This window comes from Coptis chinensis, chromosome 1 (assembly GCF_015680905.1).
Source record: "Coptis chinensis isolate HL-2020 chromosome 1, ASM1568090v1, whole genome shotgun sequence".
Lineage (NCBI taxonomy): Eukaryota > Viridiplantae > Streptophyta > Magnoliopsida > Ranunculales > Ranunculaceae > Coptis > Coptis chinensis.
The window spans coordinates 60,791,616-60,805,733 of NC_141456.1; the positions used below are offsets into that span (position 1 = coordinate 60,791,616).

At 35.3% G+C, this 14,118-nt stretch overlaps 1 long non-coding RNA gene across 1 annotated transcript; it reads left to right on the forward strand.

Annotated features, from left to right (window-relative positions):
* The first annotated feature begins 787 nt into the window (after nucleotides 1–787).
* LOC147524792 (uncharacterized) lies at nucleotides 788–1,606 on the forward strand. Its single transcript, XR_015197311.1, has 2 exons — nucleotides 788–1,219; nucleotides 1,374–1,606. It is a non-coding gene; the product is annotated as an uncharacterized LOC147524792 (long non-coding RNA).
* Nucleotides 1,607–14,118: the final 12,512 nt, after the last annotated feature.

Here is a 14,118-nt window from a genome sequence, read left to right on the forward strand (position 1 = left end):
TTATAGAAGTTCCAATGGTTGGAACTATTTTCCATGATGAGATGGCGGAAGTATGAGTTTCAAAAGATGAGTTGATGGAGGTGTGTGAGAAGAGAATGTTAAATGGTAGCTGCATTATCTCCTACATGAGGTATGAATAATTCGGTGAGCTTATTTGTGTTAGTTATAATTTAACTTTTCATATGGGACGACTTAACAGAATGTATATGTATGTTGTAGATATTTATATGCGACTTTTGGAATTGCTCGAGCAAAGTATGCAGTTGGTAACCCATAAAGTTTTACTATTTATACAAAAGATGATGAGAAGGCTCGATATATTCAGAAGTTGGTTGAAGAACACGGTGATCGTGTGCTTTTAATTCCTTTCAACACAGGGTAACTGTGTTTATACATTTGCAGTACATTTACATTATTTTCATATAATTAAAATTATTTTATTTTTATTTTTATTTATTTTTTTCCGATTGGTTATATAATTAAAAGTACTTAATTGAATTTGTATCCACATAACTGGTTATGTAGGGGGCATTGGGTTTTAATGGTTCTTGACATACCATCAATGGAAGTGTACTAGTTGGACTCTTTAAAAGATTTTCGAGGGCCGCCGGATCCAACTTTTAAATTATTAGTAAACACGTGAGTTTAGTCTTTATTTATTGTATTTTTCATTGTATATTTGATTCTATCTTGAAAATAATGAGAATGAAACAAATGCATTTTCATTTTCAGTGCGATCAAGACATCAAATATGTCTAAAGGAAAGAGAAAGATGAATCTAAATCCAAATTGGAACTATGTGACAGTAAGCTTAGTTTCTTTGGAATACAATACAAAGTATCTTTCAATTTGTGTATGTGTTAATGCAAGTATTAATTATGTATAGTACCCACAACAACAATGGGGGATTGTATGCGGATATTATGTATTGCGCTTTATGCGAGATTTAGTAGAGGATCCTGGTCCACCGAAAAAAAAGAAGGTGACTGTAAAGTAGCATTATTTTTCATATAGTCTTAGCTAGCTTATAAATTGGTGCATTTGTAAATATGGTAGGCAATGCATTGCCTGCATTATTCATTTTCATAATATTTATAATATATTTTTCGTCGAACAGGTATTGGAGTTCTCTAGCAAGAAGAGTTACACCACTGAAATAGATGAACTTTGTCTTGAATTCATCGACTTTATCCAACAATTTATTGAGTAGTTAATTTGGGTAAGTGGGCTTCCATATTTTCCCTTTGTTTATGTATATATACTTTTCTTATCGTTTTTTTTTCTTACTTGTATAATATACCCTTCTTGATTCACTTGCTTTTTAATTTTATATACTAGTCATAGTGGAATGACGACTTCATGATATGATATAGGTGTCATGGATCGATTAACAGATGAATAGATGGCAGCTAGGTTTTTGGTGTTGGAAGTGCGCACAACAAGCTAAGATATTGCTAGCAGTATTGGCGTTATGTAGTTTTTTTTTTTTTTTTTTTTTTTAATTGTGATTCTTTTGGTATTGGAATGACTTCTTTTGTTGGGAGTCAAACTAGATGATAAATACTTGGTTTGATCGATGAAATCAATAGAAGTTAATTGTTTTGAATGTTGTTTCTTTCTTCTCGAGTGGATGTTGTTTCCGTATCATAAAGGGTTAAAGTGATTTTGGTTGTGATGTTTTGATAAATGTATCTGGATGTTGTTTATGTCATAAAAGCAGGTTAATGGGATTTTGGTTATGACGATAGGATCTTTGATTGAGAAATGAATACGATCGAATACAAAAATGAGAAAATGTTTTAAAAAAAATTAATTTTCATTTGTCTCACTTTTGGAAAAAGTGACATAATATCTATTAAAAGTGACACAACTGAGCACTCTTATGTGTCGCTTTCTTTTTCATACGAGTTATATGGAGTTGATTCCCAAAAGTGACACAAGAAGTAAGGGGCTTTTGTGTCACTTTTGATGTACTTGTGTCTCACTCTGGTCCAAAAGTGACACAACTAGTATATTTAATGTGTCACTTTTGACGTATTTATGTCTCACTCTGGTCTAGAGATGACACAACTAGTATACTTAATGTGTCACTTTTGATGTACTTATGTCTCACTCTGGTCCAAAAGTGACACAACTAGTATACTTAATGTGTCACTTTTGACGTACTTATGTCTCACTCTGGTCTAAAAGTGACACAACTAGTATACTTAATGTGTCACTTTTAACGAAATTATGTCCCACTCTGGTCCTAAATGGATACAACTAGTGTCACTTTTGACAAGCACTGTGACACTCTTTCTTAAAAGTGACACAAGAGGCTATTCTTAAGTGTCACTTTTATTAACAAAAAGTGACACATTTAGTAAGGCTTTTGTGTCACTTTTGGTAGAACTTTATGTGTCGGGGGCTTATAGGTCACTCCAGAATTAGTTTCAAAAGTGACACAAGTGACTTCTTGTGTCACTTAAAAAGTGACACAAAAAGCCCTTCTTTTAGTAGTGCTTCCACCAATTTAACCAACATCTAAGACAATGTGATTTAGTAGACCAGAACAGAAGTTTAGTGCCCGTGACCCAGAACGATCAACATCAAGACATGACCACGCACCAAGCCTTAGTTCTAATCACTCCACTAGTTAAACCATCTACAGAGGATGTAGTAGTAACTTTGCTGCAACATCAAAATCAAATTATGCAACAAAACTCCAACTTGATGAAGGAACAAAATGAACAAAACTCCAACTTGATGAAGTAACAAAATGGAAAAAACTCCAGATTTATGAAAGATCAGCATGATCAAAACTTTAACATGCTACAACAAACGGTGCAAACTATGCAGTCTTTGGCCCAAAAGCTACTTGAGCTGTCTCCTAACTAAAATAATAACCAAAAAGGCGTGTTTCCAGGTCAAATAATACCTAATCCTAAGTCAACAAACACTGCCTTCGAAGTAAACAATATTCAATGTAATGGTAATATAAACTAAGGGGACCTATAGGCAATCATTACCCTTCGTTCGGGTAAAGTTCTTGATAACCAAATGACTATGCCTAAAGATCACCCGCAAACTAAGAAAGATATCATACCTAATACTGTCATAGAAACTGAAGACCTTACAACTATAGAAGTACCAGTCCAACCACAACCAAAAGATAAAACCTTACAAGACTTTTTAATAGAAATTGATGATCCTACACCTGTAGAGGTTCCAATATGGAAACTTAGTTGGAAAACGGCAAAAGATAAAGACAAGGTTAATAATATTGTTGACCCATATGCTAAGTATAGAGAAAAACCACCATTTCTCCAGAGACTAGTTATGTCTAAAAAGGACGAGAATTTTGATGAGATTAGGAAAATGTTTGAAAATTTGACTATAAACCTTCCTTTTCTAGATGCTATAAAAACTCTACCTAGACACGCTAAGTTTCTAAAAGTGTTGTGCACCATGAAGAGGAAAACCAACATACCAAAAGAAGCCTTCTTAACTGAACAATATCCTTCTTTATCTGAACATAACGGAATTGTTAAGTATAAGGACCCTAGTTGTCCAATTGTACAATGCACCTTAGGTGATAACTTCATAACAACTACACTATTAGACCTAGGGGCGAGTGTTAACTTACTCCCTCTTTATTTATATAAACAATTAGGTCTCTATCAACTTAAACCAACTAAAATGACTCTGCAGTTAGCCGATCGTTCTATTAAGTATCCCAAAGGCGTAGTTGAAAACATTCTAATTAAAGTTCAGGATTTTTACTACCCGGTTGATTTCGTTATTCTTGACACCAAAGTTGCCTATGATTCTATTCCCATCATCTTAGGGTGTCCTATCTTAGCAACCGCCAATGCCCAAATTAATTGTCAGGATGGATCAATGACTCTTTCTTTTGGAAATCTTTTTGTGGAGATTAACATGTTTAGGCTCAAGTATGGGCAACTAGGTTTGCTTGTAGAAAGAGAAGTGAAATCTATTGAGAGTTTTGTATATCACATTAGTGCTTCTGACATTTTCCTTCCCACACTAGTAGATACCCCTCTTAAAGAAGAAGACAAAGATCACAATTTTAACTCTTTAAACATAACAGAAATAAAGGACGAATTTTCCAACCTGCCTTCCGACCCTATAGGAGATGTAATCAATCTCACAATGGATGAGATAGATGAATTCCTCAAAGATGCAGATGAATACCATAATTATGTTGATGCAAACAACCTAGATGACGAATTCGATGAGTTTCTAAGAGCCTGTGATGATCCACCCTCTTAAGAATTACCTAAAGCACCACCCGACCATCATTCACCTCTAATCCCTAATAAATACCAATCATTTACCACCATCTCGATTCCCTTCCCTCCACCTTTTCAAAGACACTTTCAGTTTGCATTAAACCTTCTTGTTTCTCTTGTGCTTCATGACTTTCTAAACCCATTTGGTGAAGAAGTAATACCCAAGGACAAGCCACCTGACACTTTTTCCACCTCTTTCTTCTATCACTTATCCATATCAAACATATCCTCCACAATCATCCATTTTCTTACGATCATTTACTTGGAAACCCTTTCGTTCAAAGAAAAAGAAGAGAGTTAATAACCTGTAAAAACTCTACTAGATTTCTCTAACTTTATTCTTACTTTATCAATTATTTTATTTCCTACTCTCATATATATATATATATTTATGCAATATATAGAGTACGGAATCGTTCCACTCTTAATCTATCAAGACTAAATATAATTCAATTAATCAAACATAAGAAAACAATGGTGAGAGTAATATTATGTTGAGAGATTTCTACTATATATATATATATATATATATATATATATATATATATATATATATATATATATATATATATATATGCAATATATAGAGTATGGAATTGTTCCACTCTTAATCTATCAAGACTAAATAGAATCCAATTAATCAAACACAAGAAAACAATGGTGAGAGTAATATTATGTTGAGAGATTTCTATTCTATGATTATACTACGGATTCAAATAAATCTAAATTAACAAAACTAAAACTAATAGAAATAGGGTTTTGATGGAAGAGAATGTTATAGAGAAGAATAATCAATCCACCTAATGATTAGTTTTAAGCAAGAATAGAATTATTCATTGGAAAGAGATCATCTTTTGGTTTTCACACAATGATCCAACCTAAGCCTCAAACTTTATCATCCCTAGCAACAACCTACATCTCTATAGTCATTATTACTAGCATGCAGGATTATTACAACCAAGTCTCTCGACTTAATTATAATAATCCCTAGTTTAATTTACTATATGCTTATTTTGGAAGTCATACAATAAACTAAACTTATTGAAATACATACATAATTAAATAATTCTACTAAGCAATTTATTCCTCATTAGGCTTCATAATCATTCCCTCTAATGAGGAGATTAGTCTAATGATATAAGTAAAATGAATAGTTTTACCTATGAATAAACGATGAAACTCAAAAGCAAGTAAAACTAAAACTAGACTCTACAAAGGTTTTATCAAAGTTATTTTACTCTCAATGCTATCGCAGTAGAGTTGAGTAGAAGATTCGTTCCACTCCTAGTTCCTTAGTATTCAATGTTTTCTACGACTATCGATCTATCCAAAGTTAATGAGAGTTTTACGAAGTTATACTACAATGCAAATTATACTAACAAGATATGAATTTATACGACTACGGAATACTAAATTGATACTAGATAAAGAATTAGGGGGGATTGATTCCACCTTAACTCACTTAATTTACTAACGAAGAATCGTCGTAATCCAAATTGAACTGCTTTCGCATAACAATTGGTTCTTCCTAATCCCTAGTTATTCATGGTAATCTCTACCAACTAACATCTAGCATGTGGAACAATCAAACCCATTCTCATGGTGAACTAATCATTTTCTATAATGGAATGGAAATTACGACTATTTCTAAGTTAACTAAGATCAAGCTTCATCAAGGCTTCTTCAACTCCCTCTAATGGAGGTTTAGCCTATAATCATTATGCTATCATTTCCAATTGAATTTAAACAAGACATAATGTAAAGATTCTAACTTTACTAATATAAAGATTCTAATAAATAATTCAACACTAAACTAATACCTATGAAATGATTAACAACTAAGATCAAAATTAATTCTAATGAATTTAATAATTAAACTAGATTATGATTAACTAATTATGAAATAAAGACAACTAATTTATGAATTTAACAATACTAAAACTAAATAAAACTTTAATCAATAAACTAAATCGAAATTAAAAACTAATACTTTATTATAAAACTAAATATGATTCTCAATTAATCACTTACTTGTTCTAACTAATCTATTAGAAAAGTAAAAACTAGATCTAAAAACAAGAATTGAAAACTAATTTATGGAATGTAAAACTAGATCTAGAAAAAAAAACTCTCTAATGGCTACTTGCTACCCCCACTCCTTATTCCTTCAGAGTGAAGTCTTGTCTTGAAATGGAGGAGACCAGATTCACATTTTTGTGCATGGGCTGAGGAGCCATGTTTTGGGGTAGAAAATCAAGCCCAAAGCCCAATTTCTTCAGTCCACAAACCCTTTTCCAGTCGGATTTGACTTCAGTAGACTTTGCATCCATTTCTACTCCTCTGATTGAGTTAAGGCTTGGACCATTGGAAATCTCTTTCTGAGCTGGTCGTTTTGACATAAGGTAGGCCCAATTCCGAGGTCTGAGTCCAAAGATATGGCCTTCAGAAGTTCTACTGACTTTTGTGTGCTGTTTCTGCCAACGTTGACTTTGACTTTTCAGCTTTGACCGGGCTTTATAAAGGCTTTTTCTCCTTGAATCTTGGCTTTTAATCACTGAACTTCTTAGCAACCAACCCTTGCTCTTTTATCTCGCCAAAGTGACATATTTTTGCACATAATTGACTTCAATGCCTGAAATACATGAAAGCACGTAATCAGCATTAACTCTTATTTGTTACTCACATAATTGGTCTAAAAATATTATTGTTAAGGGGTTAAAACTACAGTTTTGAGCTTTTATCAAACCACCCCAAAATAGCATTTTGTTTGTCCTAAAGCAAATATGAGAAATTAGAATAAGTGACCAAAAATGGAGTTCTAACTACTCTCGTTTCGCCGAGTGCAATTGCATTGACCATATGCAACAAGGCCTTAAACCACTAGAAATTCCCTAGTGGACGAGTTATAGCCTCGTGAGAGTTTTCCAGTGAAGGTACTCACAAACTTCATCTATACTACAACAACTAAGAAATAAAACTATTGTTTTCTTATTTATGTTCCCAATTATCTATATATATCACTAGCAATGAATAAAGAATAATCAAGTCGAACCCTAAGCTAATATATACATAATAATCAATCATCTACGAATAAACATATATACAATGAATAATACTATGAAGTGCACTAGCATGTCCGTTTATGAAAACTCGGAATAACGTCCTTAAGTAGGTCCTCACATAAATGTCAAGACAAAAACCACTCTGATTTTTCCGCTCAAGTTTCGCTACTCCAGTGTGCAGTGGGCACACTTTACCTTAAAATCTCAATGACACACAAGGAAGCCGGAGTCGATCAAACACATCTGCCTCTTACTATCACACTAACCTATTCCTAATTGAGTTAGAGGTCTTTATTAGGTGTTGCGGGGATTAGGAGATGATTTAAGAAGGAAGGAAATGGATATTCAAAACAGACAAGTCTGAGATAATAGAGTCTTCATATTATGTACTAGAGAAAACCTTGTTCTTTACTTTTGCTTTTAAACTCTGTTTCCATCCTTAGCCATATTTTTTTCCTTTTTCTTTGGCTTTTGACTCCTTTGATTCTATTTTTTTTTGGGAGTTCTAACTCTTTATTTTCTTTTATTTATTTATTTATTTATTTGGATGGAAACTTTCTTTTCTTATCTGAAGCGACTAACAAATTCTTGATTTCAAAGGTCTTTCTCTTTTCTATTCTTCATCTTTATTCTCAGACTCATTCAAAGAATGGGTAGGCTGATTTTTTTTATTTTGTTTTGTTTTTGTAACAGGGTAAAGGATTTGCGGTTTATGAAAGGCTAAAGAAAGGCTCAGAGGGGCGACTAGTGGAAATTAATTAATATGTTTGAATTTCTGGCTATATTGATCCAAAGAGGGCATAAATTCTCGCTTAGGATATGGTATAGTGATCAAGCAAGTGGATGTGTGATTTATCTATCCGGATTTTACTTCTCCCTTGTATCATTTCTCAAACAACCCACACTACATCCATATCTACTCATAGCCTGCCAATATCGGCAATATTCCCAACAATCACTCACAAAATTATATAATAAATTTTAGATCATATAAAAATCATGCTAGGCTAAATAATACCACCCCCAAACAATTTGGGAAGGTGGGATTAACAATAAAATCAACGAACAATTTAAAAAGAACCAAATTATATTAAAATTCAAATTCAAATACAATTAACTATCGAATTCAAATTTTAGCTACTGAATTCAACCACTTAAACATCCAAACTAATAAAGACAATAAAACAACTAAATAACATTTAAACAACAAATTTTTCTAAACAACTAGCCATGTGATGAAGATGGACTCTGAGATGGAGATTGGGCTTGGGATTGTGATGGGGCATGAGATGAAGAAGGGCCCGAGCCATCCATCCTTTGACGACGACACTCATACCTCTCAGACTCATCTGAAACAGAACCCCCCAGGGGTGGCATGCGTCGTAGCATCTCTACTTGGAACAGGCGTTGTGCTTCCATTGTTGCTTTCATCTCTGCCTTCATCTCTGTATAATGCACATCGTGACGCTGAAAGAGTGTCTCCATGTTACACAAGAGATCCTCTTGACCCTTTTCGAGCATTTCAAAACTCATCTGAAGGTTCTTTTGTTTATTTTGAATTATAATCTGCCTATCCCGTACATCTTCACAAATACCATAAATGCAACGCACGCCAGTATGCAGCACTGACATGCGTTCTAAATCAGACGTACACCTCTCCAAGGCACCTTCATCCAAACATGTCATATCCTCCATTTCCTCATCCGAATCAACCACCCTATCCTCCGACAACATACAAGTCTTTTGGATACACTCTGTATAAATAATTTCATTTGAATGCAATTTCAACATAGTCTGCTCAGTTCTTGGTCCCCCCAAGACAACATTAGCTTCGTAATTAAAGCAGGAAATGGTGTAATACTCTTCCCAACTCCTCTAATCATATTTATCAAAAACTCGAGGATACAGAATTCATCCTTTTTCTCTTGCAATATACAGAGAACGTGCAGACATATCAAACTGATGTCGCTCACTTTCTCCTTCCCAATGACGTTCTTACCAATCTACTGAGCTACAACCAGTTTGTTGGTTTGCAGAGATGACTGTCGAGCACAATGAGAATTCGGATTGTATTGACCCTCCATGACAGTGTCTTTCATCAATGCAGGAACTCCAGTATACTGGGATTCTTGCAAGGTGGCTTCGAGGTGGCGTTCAGGCGTAATGCCTAAAATCTCAGCCAACTTCTCTCTCGATAATTCTCTCCTAGTCCCAGCCACCTTCATGAAAATTTTCTAACCCTCCAACTCTCTCTTCTTATAGAATTGTTCGACCAAATCGAAGTGGTAGAAGTCATCTGTCGAGTACCACAACTTATTCCAATTCCTCCTAATCATCTCGTCACTAAAAAACGGCGTAAAGCGGGTGGCAGTAAAATCTTGTTCCGGCAAAATTCGTAGTCTTAGAGCTATTGGAGTTTTTAAACTAGTTGTGGGTTTGAATAAGGTTGAGGGAACGAGTTGGAAATCAAACTCACTAAAAATAATGGGAGGAGGCGCGGTGGTGGCGGTGGAAGTTCAAAATTTGTGAATTTTGGATGTTTTCGGTGGTTGAAATTGTTGGAGATGGTGGTGGGAGAAGTTTGGAGAAGATTTGAAGTTGATTTGAACTTTGGGTGTGGGTGTATTTAGGGTTTCTTTTATTTTTTAGTTACGGTTTAAAGCTTTGTTAATGGCGGAATGAAAAAAATTGCGATTCTGTTTTTGATTTGGAGGAAGGAGACGCACGTGCGTGCTTTGGGCCCAAGCCCAAATTGTGTTTTTGAAATTTTTGAGCAACTTCAAACTAAAATTGCCGATTCGTTACCAGTCCGATTTTTGCGAATGAGATATGAAAACGATCAGGAGAGAATTTCCAATCCAATGATCCATAAAACATGCTGTTTTAACTGTGGGTGACATATAAGAAGATGGAAAATGCCTCGAAGTGTATGCGTGACATAAGTTATACGAACGAATGAAATCTAAATTAATAGATAATGTCAACCCGAATCGAAATACAATTAAACGGCCTAAGTAACACAAATGGACGTTGAGCAATCAAGGATGGAAAAAATGAACACCCCACCCCAAAACAAATTTTAGACAACAGAGTTTAGAAAATTTGTTTTAAACGTGGGTCTTTTAAAGTCAGATTCCTAAATTACTATTTTTATGATTTTTGATTTTATTTATATATTTTTTTATGAAAAAGATTTAATAGAGAAAACAATAAAGCAATAAATATATAATTCACACCATAGAGGAACATGACTTAAAAACCGAGAAAACATGCAAGAGTGGAAAACGTGAATTATGTTAACCGTAGACTTAGGATCTGGTACTTACAGCCACACACTCCATAGGGAGGGCCCGGTTACCTGAATGGTGCACTTACCAATATATAGAATTGTAAGAAAGTACACCAAACAACAAAATGAGCCGTTATAGTCGAATACTCGAGACTTTAACAAATAACTGGATATATATATATATACCCTGCAATTTTCCATAAATCAACAACCTAAAGAGTTATGGGTCTTTCCATAAATAAATAACGTGTAATGCACCCCCGAACAGAGTCAAACACCAAGATTTTCTATGACGCAACTTAGTGAAATGGAAGCGAAGTCTGATAGATCTAGAATTTAACCGTGCATGTACCTTCTTTTTCATCTTTGAACGAGAGGTTGTCCAAGTGAATGATATTGAGAAAATGGATGTTTGTGGAAAATATGGTGGATATGGATGAATTGTAGGCGTAAGGAATGGCATAAATGAGAGTGTGGGTTTAGCACAAAATTCATTCATGGTGTAGATAGGAACTGTATCAATTCTGAAAATGAAGGTGTCAAGTGCCCTTCCCTTGGGAATTATTTTTGTATTAAGAGGATTTAGAAAATCATTAAGCACAGAAGAAGCAAGAGGGTTAAGCGCAAACTCCAGGTTCTTTTGAAAAGGTAGAAGCTCGGGAAAATTAGTGATAGAAGATCAATGAGTGTCAGCTAGAGCTCTTAGGTCTAGATCATTAGAAGCCTTGAGATATGCAAGACATTCCTCGATAGGTGGGTCAAAAGAATTACTGGGATAGAGGGTGAAAATTTTATTTTCCATCATAGTGTCAAGGGATGAAAGAATGTTGGCAGGGTGGGACTCGCGAGGTGGCAAGAAAGAGTTGCAAAATAGACGAAGGAAATCTTCCTCGACTTCCAGGGAGTTCTCGTAGAAGTTGGAACTTCCAAAGGAAAGGAATTTGTGTATCTGATCATCCGGAAACGTGGCTTTGAAATAATCATGAGCTAAGCTCTAGATCATGCTAACCTCTCCATCGATATTCGTGTTAGGAAACTGTTTCCTCATTTTAAAAATATTGACCTCAACAGAAAGATGGCCAAAGGACAAGGACATCAAACCATTACAGCAGTTTATAAGCGCGTTTACAGTTGCCAAGAAAAGGCACCCTAAAATTATCGGAACAGAGTCGTTAGCGACTTCTGTATCGAGGATAACAAAATCCGCAAGATAGTAGAAATCCTGAACCTTAACCAACACGTTTTCAACTACACCCTTAGGATACTTGATAGACCTATCAGCTAATTGTAATGTCATTGTTGTAGGTTGCATCTCCTGTAGACCTATTTGTTTATATAAATAATAAGGGAGTAAGTTAACACTCGTCCCCAGGTCTAATAAAGTAGTGGTCGTGTGAGTATCCCCTAAGGTGCATTGTACAATAGGACGACCAGGGTTCTTGTACTTAACGATTCCATTGTGTTCTATTAAAGTTGAAAATTGTTCAGTTAAAAAGGCGTCTTTAGGAATCTTTGTCTTACGCCTAGTAGTGCACAACTCTTTAAGAAACTTAGCGTGGTGAGGTAACTTTTTAATTTCTTCAAGAAAAAGAAGGTTTATTGTTAGATTTTTGAAAACTTCCCTAATCTCATCGTAATTTGTATCCTTGTTCAACATAGCTAATCTCTGGGGAAACGGTGGTTTCTCTCTATATTTAGCTTATGGGTCAACTAGATGTCTAACCTTGGCTTTCTGTTTCTTAGGTTGTGGTTTAACGGGTACCTCTATAGGGGTAGGATCTTCAGTTTCTATGTCGGTATCTAGTACAATATCTGCTGTAGGGACCACAGTTGGGGTAACTATAGACATAGTTACGTTGTTATCAACCACTCTGCCAGAACGGAGAGTGGTGATGGAATTTAGCTCACCTACGTTTGCATTTTCAGTACTAGTATTACCGTTTACCTTAAAGGCTGTGTTTGTTATTTTCGAATTAGGTATCGCTTGACCTGGAAACACACCTTTGGGTTGTACTTTCTCTTGTGCTAACTGTTGTAAGGAAAGTTGGATAGCTTGTAAAATCTGTTGTTGGGTTTGCATAAAGGCATCAAAACGATCCGGTTGTGGAGGAGTGTTAGCTATAGGTTGTGTGACAGGAACTATGTCACGTTGATTATTAATGGGTGGATTTTGATAGTTATTATTTACCGGAACGATACCTCTATTAGCATTATAATTATTATTGTTATAATTATTATAATTCCCTTGTCCTTATCCTTGCCTCGGTGGAGCTTGGTTGTAATTGTTTGTTGGTCTAACATTTTGGTTATTAAACCTTGAAGGTTGTTGATTATTTCGCCAACCGAAGTTGGGGTTTTGTCGCCAAGCTGCGTTAGGTTCGCTATTAATGAAACAAACATTATCTTGTTGTGATTGTTGTTCATAGGCGAGAGGACAATAGAAGTCGGGATGCTCTGGACTCAAACAGAAATTACATGGATTGGTGTTAACATTCATGACGAGAATAGGTTTTTGTTGAACAGAAATAGCCTCTACCTTTTTACTGAGAGATTCGATTAAATTTTTAAGTTTAGGATCGGGTTTCATGTCAAATATACCGACGACCTTAACTGTTGTAGAAGAACTAGCGGAACGGGAGATATCGTCACTACCCTCCCAGTTATTATTACGCTTTGTTTGATCTTCTAAAAATTTATAAGCCTCTGAGGCTCCCTTACTGAGGAAACTACCCCCATTCATTATGTTAAGCACCTCTTTGTGGTGGTGTAACAGTCCCTTGAAAAAGGCACGAACTAACGTGTCTTTCGCGAGGTTATGGTGTGGACACTCTATAAGAAGATCGGTGAAATGATTCCAAGCCTCTGAAAATGATTCATGAGGATTCTGTCGAAAGAAATGAATCTTGGAAAGCATTTCATCGGTCTTCAGTGGTGGGTAAAAATGTTCCATAAATAGTTGAACAAGTTTGGCCCACGAGTCCACAGAATTAGGCGTTTGGGCAGTTAACCAAGACGCCGCCTTATCGGCTAAAGTGAAAGGAAACACCCTTAGTTTAATTTGTTCAGCACCAACCATAGGATGGTGGAATGTAGTAAGGACTTGGTCAATCCTACTCATGTGCTGATAAGGTTTTTCATGATCTAATCCATGAAAAACGGGTAACAAATTAAATATATTTGGGGGGGATTCAGAAATCTCCCACTGGGTCTGATAGAACGATGCAAGATTTTGGGCTATCGTTCAAGGCTTTGTAAAAGTCAGAGAGAGGAGACTCTCTTTCTTCAGCCATTATTTCAGGTGTGGTGTGTGGTATATTAGCTAGAGGTGTAGTGAGTGATATACTAGAAAGGCGTGTTTGTTGACGTTGCCGGTTGATTACGTTAGGCGTTTTTCTTCAGCCTGACCTTAATCTCATGCAAGGCTAAGACCAATCTTAACTAAACACGACAACACTCCAAACAATCCTGATATGCT